This window comes from Dermacentor andersoni, chromosome 7 (genome assembly GCF_023375885.2).
Source record: "Dermacentor andersoni chromosome 7, qqDerAnde1_hic_scaffold, whole genome shotgun sequence".
Classification (NCBI taxonomy): domain Eukaryota; kingdom Metazoa; phylum Arthropoda; class Arachnida; order Ixodida; family Ixodidae; genus Dermacentor; species Dermacentor andersoni.
In genome coordinates, this window is record NC_092820.1 from 83,019,219 (window position 1) to 83,036,941 (window position 17,723).

Below are 17,723 nucleotides of genomic sequence, written 5' to 3' on the forward strand. Positions count from 1 at the left end.
TGCAACAACGTAGAGAAATGTCTGGGTAAAATTGGGCAAATATTATATGTAGTCTGCGCTCACAGAAAATGCGCACCGTGCTAAATCTGAGCTTTCAAGCAACCCAGTACTTGCCTTGTATCAAGCAAAGCAACTTTCAAATATGCACGATGCTGGGTAGAATTCTGACTGTTGATTCCGAGAATGATCTCCATTGAAGTAAATACCCATAAAATATTTACCAATAGTGATTCATAATATGTGACCAAAAGAGACTGTCGAAGTGGTAGTTGCTATAATAAATGAAATGCACAATGTTTTATTTATTACAGAAACTGATATTTTGTGCATCCCTCCCTCTGGTATCGTGTGAGCAGTTGTGGATGCTCCAAACAGTCTCTTTTGGTCACAAATTACGAACAGCTGATGGTAAATATTTTGTAGTTTTCCCATGTACACTTATGTGCAGAATCTGAATCCACATCGTTTGAAAGCCCTCTCTGGCCTCTCCTCATAATTTAAGAAAGCAGCGCGCTTGCGGACAGTGCACCATTAGTGATGTTCTGGTGCTTTATGAACTGAAATCTTTTCGAAAGCATGAGTGCGAGTCTGCCAATTAGCATATATACTTGGCAGCAACTCGCTTAACTTCCCATTAAATGCTTCAGGCGGTGTCTTAACCAACGTTTAACTAGCAAGCCCGAGCAGTGCTCGTCCTGCCAATTTGAAGCAATATCACCAAGGACGAGTCTTGTGCATCTACATTACATTTTCCATTGCTCATCAATCGCCCTGAACGAGTCATGCACGTCTGCTCATCACACAGCTTACTGCCGAGTTTGGGTGCCAGTGCATATTATTTTGCAGTTTACATTGGTCCTGCTGACGTGCATTGAAAGAATACTATTGAAGACTTTCATTTATTGTGAGAAAAACTGTTTATGAAAACACAGTTTGTTATTCGATGTCTTATACGAGTACAAGAAATAGAGCAAATGTTTGATATTTTTTCTTTGAGAATGCTGCACGCAAACTTCATAGGAAAAGAAAATTTTGGATTTTTTTTTGCAGTTTTCCCAAGATACAGGGTTAAAGGGACACTAAAGGGAAAATAAATATATATGTGAGCTGTATATTAACAAATTATCTTTCTACAATACCAAAACAATCACTCTTACTATTAGGGGATGCTTGGTATGCCAGAAAAGGTGAAAAAAATAAATGCAAGGTTCCTGTACGAGCTCAGTGTGATGTTGTGGATATATATGATGTCTGCTTGGGCCTAATTAATTTTTTTATCAATAAAGATTAACTACATTGTATTCAGCGGCCCAAAAAATTATTTGAATTTGCAGTTATTTTTTGCAACTGTATATAAAGCCTCAAGATGATGCAGGGACAAAAGGCAATGAGTGCCTCACAGAGGTCCTGGATCCCGCCCAGTAGCGGCGGTACAGCGCACATAAAGAATGCACATTTGCTAAAAAGAATTTTAATAATTAAAGAATTGTACTTGGTGTTTAAGTCTAAATGTATCGCTAGTTTAGGTAATATAGTTGTCGAGCTTTTAGGCAATGAAGTACAATAAACATAAGTTAATTGCAATATTCAGCAGAAAAAAAGACAGCAAATGTGGGTGACCTTGGAGAATTACGACCGAATTTCGAGCGAAGCTGTTTCTTTTGCACAGTTGCAATAAAGGTTCCATTTTCTTGTAATTATACTGCATACTTTAAAACAATGCCCCCATATATATATATATATATATATATATATATATATATATATATATATATATATATATATATATATATATATATATATATACACATATATATATATATATATATATATATATATACAACGGTCCATTTGAATACTTGCCCGTTTGTAATGCTTTGGAGCACTTCTTGTTGGGAATTTTTAAAAACCCAGCTATTCATCACACACGTTACTTAGCCATTACATTTACCAGGGTGTCCCCCCCCCCCCCCCCCTACTCAATTTCTGCTTGATTTGATATCGGTCGAGTTCACAGTTCTCCCAAGGCAACGAGATAAATTCTTCGTTCGCAAAACACATTTCTAAAGCTCCGAATCACTTGCATGCATAATTTACTGCAAATGTCATAATTATTCCCCTGTCTTTGAATTTTACCTACATACTGCCCATAACGCGCCCTTTATTTTCACCAAATACAAGCAAAATATCCAGTTTAGTTCCCCACGGACATCACTAAAACCAAGTCGGAACTTGTTATGATGCCTGAAGATAGGGAAAGAAAAATGACGGCTCAGTAATTATTCGCAACACTTCTAACCGGACCAGGAACGTAAAAATTTTGTTGAACATTGCAGTTACCATGTCCCTTAGAATGACAGAAAGCTGAGCTAGTTGGCAAGGATTCATAGTGCAAGGAGATGACAGAGATTACCATGTCCCCCCTCCTCTTTCTACAAAATATAAACCTGTTGTAAACTACAGCTATGTCAGGACAATGGGAAGCATAGCTGATAAGAGGCCATATCACACGCTCTAACACTTGATTAAGAAATTTTTTGCAAAGGCTGCGTTTGATCCGGCCGAATTTACCTTCGCATAAAGAGTTCCTATAGCGTAGCTCCAATTTCAGCTAAATTTGTTCTTGATTTTTTATAGTTCTGCCAGGGCAGCGGGTTCAATTCTTCCCCGCTCAGTAGACGTGCTCATAACACTCTAGAGTGCTTGCACACGTAATTCATTGCGAAAGCCCCACCTAATCATGCACTTCGAACTTCTGCTACATATCACCCATTAAATTGGCCTTACAGTCACCAAACATAACAAAGCTACCCCCTTTAGTTCAGTGAAGACACCAAGTGAAACTTGTACGCATGAAAAAGCAAAAAGAAAAAAAGATCAGGGTTCTGTAATTATTTGTAACGCTTCAAGATAAGTGAGAAACATTACGACTGCACTACACATTGCACTAAATGCTGCCTGTTCCTTTAAAAGTGTCAAGTATTTGAAACGCAGAGTTCTCTTGGGACACTGGAAAACCTAGCTAACAGCAGCGTGATACTCTCGGGCACTCGCTTACAATCTTTTTAATGCTGTATGTGATCAACACACATTTACCATTGCACATAAACTTGGCGTATTGTTCTCCTTACGTTAAAAAAATTTTTATCCCAAATGTAGTTGTAATTATGCCAGCACAGCCATCCAAGTTTTACACGGCTTATAAAACCGACTAATAACACTATGGACCACCTGCATGCATATTCTACTGGAAAATGTGCGTTCAACCCACCCATTTTGAACATATCGGCCATACCATGCCTCTAATTTCCTTCAGATATAAACAAGATGCCTTGTTTAGCTCACCGAAGACACTGGAGAAACAAACCATGAATCTTGTATAATGCATGGAAGCACATGGAAAAATGGGGAATTAGTAATTAACTGCAGCACTTGCATTTAAAGCAGGAAAGTGAAAGTTTTGCAATGCATTGCGTTTTAATATTCTCACTATTTTCATGGAATTTCAACTGTCTCTAGTGCTGTTGTTTTAGGAGTGTGGAAACGTTTCCATTAGAGGAAGTATGACAACCTGAAACACTTGAATGAGTAACCTTTTACAAAGGCTGCAATGAACCTACACAGAATAAAGGCATATCACTCGCCCCTCAGAACATTGCTTCGAACATTGAATAAGTATAAACGCTGTGGCTCACATATTTTGCTGAGGATACAGGGGAAAGACAACTAAATTCTATCTATAACGCATAAAAATTGGGAGAAAGTCACCAACTAGCCCAACTTTCTATGTTAATTATTCAGTAACTGTTTTCAGAGCACATAAGCAACCTATACAGTGCAAGATATCGGTACACATCACCAAAAAGTGGCCCTCATATTTTCAAAATACGAAATATCTGCTGTTTCAGCTCCTGCAGGGAAACAAGTATTAGTGTAGCTCTTATTTAGCAACAGCAAATGAAAATGAAATCATGAAAGTCAGAAGTGACACATGCCTTTATAAAAAAATTCTAGTCAGTGCTCTATGGGTATTGAAATGGCTCTGCCCGTTCGACCAAGGTCCTTTTCCCAAGCATATCTACCATAAGTGACGATTGCACAATGAAATTCGACAGTTATATCTGTAAGAGGTTTGATTAGATTTTTGATGGTGATAAGATCCCGAGACTGAAACGCTATGTAGGCTATCTCTGGACAGAGATTAAATAGTTATAGCATTTGATAAACCAACGATTTCATGGTGTACGGCACACCAGTTGTTAGGCGCGGCTGATTATAAACTTTATCCGGACCTACCCCGCGCCCGCAGGTTAAATGTAGCAAGCTGATTGTGTTTTCAAATAGGGATACAGCGGTCCCAAAAAACTGGGCATGATGCATGTAGCGCAAGCTGACAGTTTGCTGGGCGGGAACTTCGCGGCGTCAAGCGTTCTCTGCAATGCAAGCGTGTATGGCAAATCCCACACTTCATCCGCTACAGGGCGTCCCGAGAAGACACAAATGACAATCCTTGCTGTCCAAGCAGGGTATGCATAGTAAAGGAAAGCATCACTTGTGTGGTCACTCTATTAAGAAAGAAAATTTAGCTTCAGCTGTAGTTTTGTTGGACTTTTCACTGTGCAGCCAAAAGTGCCCGCTCTCAAAAATGTGTGGGGAGGGAGCAAATGACATACTTTGCCCCCCTTGCCCTCCCAGTAGATATGACTGTGATATTATTCTAAACTAGCCAAAGACTGAATTTGGCAACATTCAAGAACGTTTACCAAGCCGCCACGGCCTAAATAAAAAGAGTACATTGAAATAAACCGAAAAGCACACTCACAAAAAGCACTCACAAAGCAAGAGAATGTGCTCTGCAACTAATCACACAGCACCTTTTCGTGTTTTGCAGCCTTTCTTTCAGGCTTGGAAAAAACTTTTATGTAGCCTGTACATATTGAGCAAACGAAAGCTGGACCGGGAATTTTTCAGGTAAGTCTACAATTTTCTCATTCACACTTTTTCTCGGAATATAATATTTGTGCAGTTGGTTAACTAATAATTACTAATTATGTCATTACGCCACATACAGAAAATGGTCTGACTTGCTCCAAGCGACAGCAAACAGCATTACCTTGGTTCTGCCCAGCTACATGGAGCTTGCATATTTTTACATTTTGGCACAAGTTTGCGTCGGACACAAAAATATATAATAAGGCCACACTTCATACCGGAGGCACAATGCATGCATGCACAATTTTCCATGCGCATAAAGTATGCAAAAAAAGAAAGAAAACGGTGCTCCACTTCAGTTCCAGGGTGTCTACCAAGTTGACACTTCCAAATTCCCCAAGTTTTCCAGGTTTTCCCTGAGCACCTTTGCAAAATTCCCTGAGTGACACAGAACCTTGTTTTATGTCAAGACAGGCTGAAATCATGTTGCCCAATGCTGTCACTCTCTAGTAAACATGCTAAGAAAAAAACAAAACGACTTAATCCAGTTTGAATAGTAAGGAGCAGCATTTATTTTATTCAAAAAGAAATCAGAAGGGATGGCTAGTAAAGTGCACTGGAAATGAAATACCTTTGAAAAAAATAGTAAAACTCATTGCAAACCGAATTGAACATTGTCAAATACGAATAAAAAGGAGATGCATACAGAAATATTTTCGGATATCCCCTTCAGTCACGAATTATGATTGACTGTCAATACATGCGTGAAACATCGATGTTGCTTGAAACTTCACTGAAAGCAAAAGAATGACTCTTTAAGCATATTATGATGAGTCGTTATAATTACAGAGTAACTAAATATTTGAATATTGTAAAGTCAGCCATGCTACATTTCTTCATAAAAAGGATTAAATGCTCTGCTCGAATTACATGCACAAGTTATTCATTGGCCTCAAGCATTTCAAGAAAGAAAAAAATATATTTCAAGGTTGCTACCGACATGCTTCACGTCAAACGTCACCAAAGCAGTACTCTGTAATGATACATTATTAGAACGTTATTACGTTATTAGAATGTTCAATTTACCAAGCTTAACGTTTGTGCTCTATTCCTTGCTACCACTGCATAGAAATGGCAAAAATAGGCTGCATCTACAAATGTGGACGACGTGACTGAAGGGGATGTGAGCTATTTTTATCAACTGATAGTAAGCTCATTGGTATGAGGCCCAAACTTTGTCGCAAGTGAGATTCTCTCTCAGCAACTGAAAAGTCAACCTCTACTGTCCCGACATACTCTCAGCCTGTGCACAATGCCTCAGTGTTGCGTTTCACTGCTTTAAAGAGTTTATTTTGGTTTGGATGAGGGACACCTGCATCTCGGCGTCAGCCAACACTTTGCTTTATTGAGCTCAAGCTTCTTGAAAGAAGCGGCGGCATGCTTCCTTTCCCGTTCATTCATCAATGCAGCGGTCCTTTCTGTTCTCGTCCTTCTCCCACCGCGCGTTCGTCCCACAGACCATTTGAAGGATTCTCTTGGTCATTGTTGCAGTCAACGTCCAATTTTTCGGACTCCCTAGGGGACGCGAAAACGTCCGAAAAATCGGGCAGCTCGAAAAAATGAATGCGCGTCTTTTACTGCCCTTAAGGGCTCAAAAAGCCACAGGGACATCCAAAAAGATTTGCCAGTACACTTATTAGGCAAATCGGCGCTCGTATTGTGACGTGAGATGGCGGGTAAACGCGTGTTTAATTAAGGAATACATACTGTGTCCCGTGACAATTGCCCCTTCCCACGTTTATTATGCTTCACCGCAGTACTTTCGCGTATGCTTCAGCGCGTAACATTGCTGTATCGAGGAGAAGCTGACATTCAGGACCCGGCATTATGCAACGCGCCGTGCTTTCCGAGCTTCGAAGCCAATCGCGAGGACTAAAAAGGCGGAGTCGGTGCCATTGCTGACAGCGGCGAATTCTTTCCAGGAAAAACACGGCGGCGAAGGGCAAGAAGCTTAATAGCGAACGGCGAAGTACCGGCCTAGCGTTTGCCGCGGTAGTGGCTACGGCTGCCAGCGGATCTGCGTGCGAGAGCACCGGCTCAATGCGGCGAAGTAATCAAAACGACGGCAGTGGTGGCTTTGATTAATGCCGTTTCGGACCTGCGGTCCCGGCAGAAAGTGCGGGAGGTCGGGCGGCGAAACGTTCTTGCGTCCGAAATTTCAGTACGCTCTTATTTCAGACACTGTATGCTGCACGTTCTAGGGTGAGCCGACGATGGCAGCCGCAGGAACGGCCGCCTAAGAGCTGTGCTCTAAAATTGTTATGCAGTCGACTGCAGCATGAAGCTACAAAAAAAATCTACACAGTTTTCTCAGAAAGAAAGTTTCGCAGACCAACTCCCTGTGATGCCTATATGGCTCTGAGAGCAGGAGAATAAAATGAACAGTGAGGTACAGCGACCACCGAATTTCACGACAACTGCACCCTACAAGTGCCTATGCAGAGAGACAGTAAATAAGTGATCCGTACCTGATAGCCTGAGAAGCCTCGACAATAAGGCGCAAGTTCCATGCAACATCCATTTTGTCTACTACTGGCGACGGACATGTTCAAATGAAACTCGAGCTTTAGTGGTCCAACAGACAGCAGTGTATTGTGCCTAAGAATCAGGAAGCACTTGCCAACTCAACAACGTTCGAGCAGAAAGAAAGGTTGCGAATGACGAACGTGTCTTTCTAAGAACCAACAAATGAAGAAGCATACAACTGCTACAACACCTGCCTACTGAGAATGACCTTGCACAATCCACAAGTTTGAAAAACAAGTTCAAACAATAAAAGATATCCACATAGCAGGCATCGTAGTCATAAAAAAATATATACAAGCAGAAATCGCACAGAAGAGCAGGAAGATGCACACTTGCCGATTTGGGAGCAACTTGTATGCAAAATTTTTCTCTATAACTTACGCATTTCACTGTCGCCAACTTTCTGCCTCTGTAGTCAGCCAAAACAACCATGCCTACTCTACATACTACAAGAGCTAAGGCTATTATTTTGCCAGCACAGCCCACTTTAATTACCCCGAGCGCCTAAATCAGGCGTTACAGACTAGAGCACACAAAGTACAAATGTCCATGCAAATTATGTCAAAGCCTCTCTCTACATCAAGCAGAATTCTGAAAGCACTGCAAACACTCATAATCTGCAAACACCAAAAGGTACCTCCATAAAGTTTTCTGTCCATCTGTCTGGTGGTGTGTAACATTTTTCCTGTATGCCCATCATAAGCAAGAATGGGTCAACGGAATGACACAAAACATGGCTGTTTCAGTTGGCCAGACATGGCTGCCAAGCCCAGACCACAAGATATCAAGCTTACCAAAATGTGATTATCCTCAGTTACTGTAAATTGTGCCTCTTTGTGAAGAGGGAGAACTACATTCTGCATAAAGTTTGATTTTTTTTTCTCGGAAGTTTGCCCAATGGCACAAACAATTAATTATACAAAGACAGATCGGTTTCGGCAATGTACATCAGTAGGGCTCGATGCCACTGGGATCGTGGATCCAAGAATCACAGTTCGGTGGCCTCATGGGATGAAGGCTCACTGTTTGCAGGTACCATACGATGCGATAGAAAATACAGAAAATACAGCAGAGCTCACACAAGTCCCATCGAGGACAGGGAGTATGCCCGCTAGTAGCAAAGTAGAAGCTTGGCAAAGAGAGCGAAAGTGCATCTACACAATAAATAAAAAGCATTAATTAGTTTTTGAATTAGTCTGAAGTTGCTTGATGTTATGAGGTCAGAAGCAAATGCAACAGCTCCATGATGAGCACACAATCAAGAGAAAATGGATCAATTATCATATTTACTCAACTATAATGCGCCTTCAGTTGTAGCGCATACCAGGTTTTTCAGGGCCAGGAACTTAAAATGCAATAACGTCAATTATCCCCTCACCAGATTTTCATGGAAAAAGAGAAATGGCAATTTGTTCTCACTCAGAAAAATAAATTTTAAATTTGAGGTTTGCTGAAGAAGCAATTTGTACACCAGCTATAGGAAGTGCACAATGATGACAAACTTCCGGCATCCGCAGTACAGCAAAGCATGACCCTCAGGGCTGGAAGGCGGCATATGAGACAGCAGGTGGGACTTGAACATCACGTACCCTCCGAAATCCCAAGATCCAAAGGCAGCTCAAAGACATTTCCGTCGTTTTCCCAGTTTTTCATGTAGGTTGTTATTAATGACTGGTGCACTACGAACATGCAAAACCCATTTTTTATTTAAATCCCACAGTTAGTCAATGAAAGCAGCATGTGTTTGCGGACAAAGTAACCATATCCCCATGTTTGTTACAATAACAGTAGCTTTTCTTTGCCCAAACACAGAGATCAGTAGTTAACACAATGTGGTGGGTTGCCATGTTGGTGGTGCACCCTATATTTTCGAGTCATCTTGCGGTACTCCAAATCTTTACGGCGGCTCTTTGTCACTTGTGACAACCTAACAGTTGAAAATTTCATTTCACCACATTTCTTGCATCTCCAGAATCATAAAAAAAGGGTATGCACCAGCAGAAGAGATTAAGAACTTTCAATTGCTCAGTGACCTTTGTCAAGTTTGCAGAATGCAGACTTCCCGTGATAGCTCCCTACAGGAAAGCGGGATATCGGAACCCAACTATTTCACGTGTAGAATACTTAGAAAGCACTTATCCAGCCAACCGAAGAATATGCCTGGCATAAAACTTGTGAAAAACAATGAAAGAAGTCAACCCACTACACAATGACATACTGAGACTGAGAGCGAAAACCCAGCTATCTACCTTCAACAACATTTTACTAGAACACTTAACATGTATTTCAAATTTGCAGCACAGGTTCCATTGGAAGTTTTTCGAAATGTGAGAAATATTTATTATCCTTATTTCAGCAGTACTATGTTTTGTTTACACGCTTCCTTGGCGTGCACAATTGTGCACATGGCACGAATTATCAAAACGGGCAAAAACATGTGCTTAACCTCAGTCATGTGAAGCAGAGCACGGTCCGTGTGAAAAAGATGAAAGCACACAGTGCACACGTGTGTATGTGCAGAGGTGACATTTGTACTTACGCACAACAGAACACATCTTCAAAGTAAGGCCAGTGCTGTGCAAGAAAGCGGGCATTCAAAGTTGAAGGCAAACTATACCCATCCAATGTGTAACTATGCAAGTCGATCGCTTGAGACAGAGTCAAGGTTCTTTAGAACCAACGAATGACTTTTATCGCCTTGATGAAAAAAAAGTTATCATGTGAGTTGCTTCCCTTTAAAACACCAGCATGAGCTGGAAGCTGTGCAGAATGCTCCCGCTTTAGCATTAGCACAACAATAAGAGGTGTTCAGGATTTTGCCACAAAATAAAGGTGAAGAGGAAAGAACCAAATAAACAAAATTTGAAGAATTTAGAGAAGTTCTCATTAAATGATGCCCAGCTGTCTAGCTTTGCAAGGTCATTTGCCCTCTGAAAGGAGGGCTTAACACGTCAAGGCTACAAACAATACATTCCGATGGATCGGTAGAACCAGTCTTTCCCCAAATTCTGTTGCATTTGCTCTCGTGAAAAAAAAAAAATGCTCGAAATAATGCCATTATATATAGGCTTCTATCGCAGAAACCAGATGCTGAAGGGGAGGCCCAAATAAAACAGATGTTCAGGAATAGACATGGCATTGGGATGACCTTGACACAGGGCTGTCTGGGCACAAAGCCCAGCTTCAAGGGAAGCTCTGTAGTACTCTCACCTAGCTACTATTTCTAGCTCCTGAAAACGTGAAGTGGCTGCGGCGCTTTGGGGCGCTGTCTAGTTCACTCAACAGCATACTGCCGGCAATACAAAGCTACTCATCGTGACCGACTGGAAAGAACATCAACATGAGCTGTGCAATGTGAAGCTAACAGGCTGCACAGCTCACAAAGAAAAAGCAGGTCCCGCGCCCTGTGGGAATCGACGTCGTGCGAAGCAGTGTGCAGGGAGCCTACCAAGTTAACAAAACGACCATGAGAGCACCAAGACATAGGTGGCTGTTTCATGACCTACATGACACACATGTCATGACAGTCACGTAATGACCAATCATTTATGTTCGTCATACACTCTTGCCGTACTATGCCAATCGTGGTACATACCAAGTTAACGAAACGACCACAAGAGCACCAAGATGCAGCCAGCTAGACAGACAGATACTATCAAAGTGGCAAATGTTCGCCAAGACAGGCTTCGCATTTAAAAATTGCGTGAGAGGGGTTTGTCCCATTTTTCAATAAGCCATAACAAAACAAATCTGCATATACAGAGCTAGCACGGTGGATGCATGTTTGCTTAAGAGCCCTTGTGAGCAAAGACTTCTTCAGTAGCAATGTGATCAAATTGTAGTTAAGCTAATGCATACGAATTATGCTGTCTTATTCTGTTCTGCAATTCTACAGTCAATGACAGATAACTGGACAGTGCCTAACCTTATGAGAGTGCAGAGCCATGCTCACCATTTTTCCTGTTTGCAACAGTGCAAGAAAAAGTGTGAATTTGAGACTGCAAGCACTAAAAGCTCTGTTTTACGAGTGGTTTGAGAGCAAAACCTTGGGACAGATATGGCAGGCATCAACGCCATGACAAAATAGCAAGAAGTGAACTGAAGCTGCAAGGATGACATCTCCAAGTCACATCTCAGTATCCTGTATATTTTGTTTCTCTCTTCAGGTCTGCCCATTGTGTATGTTGATCTTCATAAAGCTGATACGATATGGCCACGATACAAACCAACTGCATAGAAACCTCTAAAAGCCAGTTACTAGCAGTCAGCCCACGTTTGACCCTAGTTTAACAGCAAGAACACCACCGCTTCATCATAACGATCACGCCACCTTAAAAGATCAGCCAACCACAAGCTGCTTACTATGCAGTGCCTGTCAGCGCGCCTGTCCACACATTTCACTTGTCATAACAACCTAGTAAATGGATGGCTCAATGGCTCACGTGTTCAATCACAGCTGTGAAGCTGGACACTAGCAAGAAGCAAACTCTGCATGCCAGGCAATGATTGCCAGAGTTGCACATGTGAATGTGATGTTCACATTCTTTGCACATGCGTTGCATGTGCCATTAATTTGGTTTAGAGGGATCGTTGCAAATTCATCGCACATGCGTTGCATGTGCGATGAATTTGCAACGATCCCTCTAAACCAAATTAATGGAAGACAGCACAAAAAATGACATGGATAGCACTCGCACACAACATGTAGGGGATAGTTGTGTGTGTGTATTTCATGCATGTTTTTGCTGTCTGTAAGTTCCAGAGTGTCAAACTGAACCGGAACTGAACCAAATACTGGAGCTGAACTGGAGCTGAACCAAACTGTTATTTTTCCTCCACCTTGGAACTGAACCCGAATCGGAACTTGTTGGAGGAACTGTTTCTAACTGGTTCGACAAGCAGTTCATAAGGCCCTGGGGACCATTTTTGCCACAGAAATTTGTCGATAGATTTAACAACTTTGTTGTTCATTTTGCAACAATTTTTTGAAAGGTGACCTGTGATTTTCTTTAGTGGCATGACAGAACAATTGCCAATATTTTAGCAACTTCGAAATTGGCTGAATTATGTGTGAGCTCTGTGGCCATGATAAAAGAACGACTGCTTTCGCATCAGTGGTCTTCACACCTATGTATCACAGTACGGTGCCCTTCAAAGGATTCGCATTGCACTGATAGAATTAGTGTTTTTTTTAGCTTCCTTGCAAAGGCAATTTGAATGGGTATTAATGCTGCCGTTTCAGCAATTTCACTAAATACATTCGACTGGTGAACATTTGCAATCATAGCAGTAAACAAGCTTGCCAACGACTATTGCTATAAATATTGTCATGAGATTCAGAAGACAGTGGGTGAACAATTAGATAGATTGAGTTTAGAAAGACTATCAGTAAAAAGGAGATTGGAGCGGCTGAGCTCATTCATGCTAGTCTGAGCACACTGCTTCTTTTTCTCACTGCTTTTGGACAAATCAATATTGACTCGAGCTTTCGTCTATACCAAAGGTCAGAAATGCAGTACTGGCCTATATGTATGTCATGTAAATGTCTCCGCTAGCATTAATACGCCACGAAGTGAGTGCAGCAGAATTTAGCTCCCTTTTCAGGAGCGCCAAAGACTAGAAACTCTGCAGGTAAAATGTGGAGCAAGTTCTTTTTTGAGCTGGGAAAATCAGGTAACTTGTGTTCATTTTAATTGTGCTGCATTTGTAACTTCACAATGTGAGGGTAAATCGATAACTTCTGGTGTCATCATCTATTATGTTAGCATACATCAGTAGAGCAAAAGTCTTCTATGTATTGCTGATAAATTCACTGCTGATTCCTCACCTGCATGGACATTCGACAAACGTGGAATGTGTCAGCAGATAATTTATGCCACATTAGCCAACATTATAGTGTTTCAAAATGCCTATATTACTTAAAATTCACTCAAAAGTTTAATCAACAATTTTAACAACCTTTCAAATTGGCAACACTGCTGTTGACCCTCTTTTAGGGCACATCACACACAGGAAACATTAGAAAATGGTTCAAAGCCTTCCGTAATTGGCAAACACCTCCCACTTTACAGGCAAAACTCAAATGACTTCACCTCAACTTAGTTTTGACACTCATAATGTTAATTTTTGTACAACCAAGGCTGGTTGAAGTGAGCATGGCCATAAAATAATTCATCTCCATTAACTATGCAGCAAACTACAAAATCGTGCAATGCTCATAATGTGAAAGGTGTGTTAATTCAAACAATTACGAAAAAAAAAAACATGAATGTGATAGCGCATAAGTTTTAGCCCTTTAAACTAATGAAACTTGCATGGGTGCATTATAACAGTTCCATCGCAGACTGTGCAGAACAAGACATCTTTGTAAGAGCAATGCCTGTAACATAGCTAAGCCAAAGGCCATTACCAAATCCTGCTGTATTATTTCCTCACTGGTACCACTACCTCAGTGGACAAGATGTAGGTAGACGTACGGAAGCTTACAGGTGCAACAACGAAATTAATCGTGCCTTCAACGCACCGGGCACTGCGGCCTTGGAAAACAAATCCCAAGATCACCTTCGGCGCGGACCGGGGGCGTCAGCGTCCGTCGCGGTTCCCATGACAGCGTTACCGGGGGCGGGGCGTCAGTTTCGGGCGCGGGGGGTTGGGCGGGGCTTATCTCGACGACTGGTGTCCGCACCCACTACCACAAGCACCGTCCGCGCCGGCGCACGCCGGCGACCGCAGCAACCCTGGTGGCGGCGGTGTCTCTGGACACGACGGACGCGCGCCGAAGTTGGTCGCGAAATTTTGTCGCTTGCCGGCGGTGGTCGGTTGGGGGGGGGGGGGGGCGATGGCGATGAGCTACGGATCCAGGCCTCCTCGGCGACGGCGGGCGCCGCACAATTTTCTCCCGATCATTTCTACACCAGAGGCCAGTCACAGCCGCAGGCCTGGCGGACGGCGCGCGCCATCGACGTCGTCGTCTTCCTCTCTTTCTGTGAACGGGTCTCATCATCATCATCTTTCGGCGAACGATTCCAAAATTTTTGTGTAAGGTTGCTTGTGGCAGACGGAACTATTCCAGACCTCCCAAAACGCTATTTTCGTTCATTCGACGGCGGGGGTTGGTGAATTACCGGACAAAAATGGACTCAAATGGTCTCTCATTTCTTTGAACTTGGCGCCCAAAACCTCGTCGCGCTGCTGTCGAAGTTCTCAGAGCTCCGGCTGACTTGTGACGTCCCGGCATGCTGGCGCGGGTACTCAGGGGCGCGTGGTGTCGGCAGTGGCCTTGTGTTTATGCTTCTACTGAGGACTCGACGAATCCGTCTAGCCTCTGTGGGTGTTCGACTTGTAGGCCAGACTGACGACTGAGAACTGAGAACACGGAGTAAGGTGCCGAGTTTAATAAAGAGGTTCTCTCTCTCTCTCTCTCTCTCTCTCTCTCTCTCTCTCTCTCTCTCTCTCTCGGCCAAACGCGTTCACCCAACGCCTCTGAGGCTACCTTTGGAACCTCTGCGCCCGATCGGAATTAATTTTATTCGAGCACTGGACTGTACGCGACCCAATATCCGCTCCAAATATGCAAAGCAACGTCCAACGACGTTCCAACTGACATTTGCGCGAGAGTTATTGGAACAGAGTCTGTGGAAGCGCTTCACGCATGCGTAGGGAATAATAATAGTCATCGTAAATGCGCAGACTTGCGAAAGTTGCTTTTATTTCTATTGCCGTTATTAGGCTGTATTTATAATTCTATTCACACGAAGTTCTTACCCATACCATTGATTCGTATACCGTATTTACTCGCATACATTAATGGTCGCCTCATGGGATAGGATTGCCTATCCTCCTACGATTGCGCGTAACCACTACGGGGGATTGGCCAAGATTTGGATGGTTTTCGGAAGATGCTGTTAATACATTTTACATTCTAGTTCCGTATCTTGCTACACCAATCAATTCCAGTTTCTATAATTTTGGGGGCCGTATTTCATTGTTATACAATCGGTTCCATTTTCCCTTCTGTTTGGCACTAACATTTTGTTGTAAATATCCACATCATTTTCCATCCTTATATTAGGCCCGTACTTAGCAAACTGCTCCATTTCGTTTGGCTCCGGTCTTTCTGCAACAATACATTTCATTTTATACTCTCTTGGGGTCCGCAGCTTCGTTCTAACGGCCCGTTACATTTCCCGTTAGATTTGGCACACCGTGTTCTGTTGTACCGACTCGATTCCGTTCCCCACTCTTTCTGGGGCTGTGCATCGCAGCGAATCATTCCATTTATCATCCTTCTGAATACTGCACCCTCAACAATTCATTACGTTTTCTATTTCCACTCGGAGCTGTATTCTGCTGCAAGAATTCGTTCAGCGTTCCATTCGCCAGTGGCTTGGATGCCGCCACGCCGCTGCCATAGCCGGAATCGGCCTGGCTGGCTACGAAAATCAGAAAATGTTCGGCAGCGCATGACATAAACCTGCGACAACCCGCTCACGAGCGGCATACAGACGTTTCTTAAGCTGATCAGCTTGAGATACTCAAAGTGGGAAGAGTGGAGCGGCAGTGCCTTGAATGGACTATAACGCGCCGATAAATTTTTTTCTCTCTCGAAAACGGTGCTTTAATGCGACAAACGCTTAAATGAAGAGAGCTAAAGAAATTCGTTGCGTGTGTTGAAATGAACGCGACAACCACCGTCAAGATCGGAATTACAAAAACCGGGTACATCTACGGTCGACGTCCCACTTTTCCGCGTCCTCGAAACTGCCGCTATATTCAAAGAAACTTAAACAGCGGGCTGGTTGGTTATGCATGCATAATCAATGCGCGCAAAAAATAAAAGAAATAAACACTATAAGGCATAGACACCTAGCGATAGCTAAATAGTTTCAGCTTGACACCCCGTGTCTGTATGCGCATAGGTGTGGTTGATAATTTCTGCTTGGCGGTGCCCTGTGTTTGCGTTGGCTTTAGCGAGGTAAGCTTTTACCGAAATGTGTTTGCTCGCAAATTAAAGTCATCGTCACCAGCTTATTTTATGTCCACTGCAGGACGAAGGCCTCTCCCTGCGATCTCCAATTACCCCTATATATCCTGCGACAACTATCGATTCCAACTTGCGCCCGCAAATTTACCAATTTCATCCCCCCATCTAGTCTTCTGCCGTCCTCGACTGCGCTTCCCTTCTCTATAGGCACCCATTCTGTAACCCTAATGGTCCACCGGTTGTCTAACCTACGCGTTACATGACCTGCCCAGCTCCATTTATTTTTCTTAATGTCAATTAGAATATCGGCTATCCCCGTTTGCTCTCTAATCCAAACCGCTCTCTTTCTGTCTCTTAACGTTATGCCTAGCATTATTCATTCCATCGCTCTTTGCGTGGTCCTTAACTTGTTCTCAAGCTTCTTTGTCAGTCTCCAAGTTTCTGCCACGTAAGTCAGCACCGGTAAAATGCACTGTTTGTACACCTTCTTTTTCAATGACAATGGTAAGCTTCCAGTCAAAAACTGATAATGTCTACCATATGCGCTCCAACCCATTTTATTCTTCTGTGAATTTCCTTTTCATGGTCAGAGTTTCCTGTGATTAGTTGACCTAGGTAAACGTACGCCTTCACAGACTCTAAAAGCTGACTGGCGATCCTGTACGCTTGTTCCCTTGCCAGGCTATTGATCATTATCTTTGTTTTCTGCATATTAATCTTCAACCCCACTTACAGTGTTTCTGTTAAGGCCCTTAATCATTTGTTGTAACTCGTCCCCAGTGTTGCTGAACAGGACAATGTCATCTGCAAACTGAAGGTAGCTGAGATATTCGCTGTTGATCCTTACTCCTAAGCAGTCGCGTAGCTAGGTCGTCTGGCACCCGGGGCCCATAAATCTTCTGTCATCCCCCCCCCCCCCCCCCTTGTCGCCCCGTGTGTAGTGAGGAATGCGAGAATATCAAAAATTTCCGGGGAGGGGAGTGACGTGTCAACACAAGCACTGCCACTTTGGACCTCCCCCCCTCCCCTTCGCTTTCGTTCGCAGAGATCGCTAATGTAGGAGGTATACAGGCTGTTTCATTTTTCTGCACCAAATAATTCAGGGTGCTGCACTGATAACTTGTGATAAGCGCATTCGCACATCTCCTAAGGTTTGGCAGCCAATGAAGACAAAGTTTTAATTAGCGATATTAGAGGCAATATTACATTTGCAAAATAGAAA

The 17,723-nt window shown here is 42.8% G+C and overlaps 1 protein-coding gene across 5 annotated transcripts in view; it reads right to left on the reverse strand.

Moving 5' to 3' along the window:
- Positions 1–17,723, reverse strand: part of UGP (UDP-glucose pyrophosphorylase) — a 76,562-nt gene that overhangs the window by 32,681 nt on the left and 26,158 nt on the right. Inside the window, exons 1-2 of one of the 5 annotated variants that reach the window (XM_055072743.2) lie at positions 14,080–14,130; positions 10,058–10,092 (exon numbers count right to left, since the gene is read on the reverse strand). The exons of the other annotated variants lie outside the window; for them this stretch is intronic. The gene's annotated coding sequence lies outside the window, so the exon portion shown is untranslated. Of the gene's footprint in view, positions 1–10,057; positions 10,093–14,079; positions 14,131–17,723 lie in introns of those variants that run through there. 5 annotated transcript variants of the gene reach the window in all.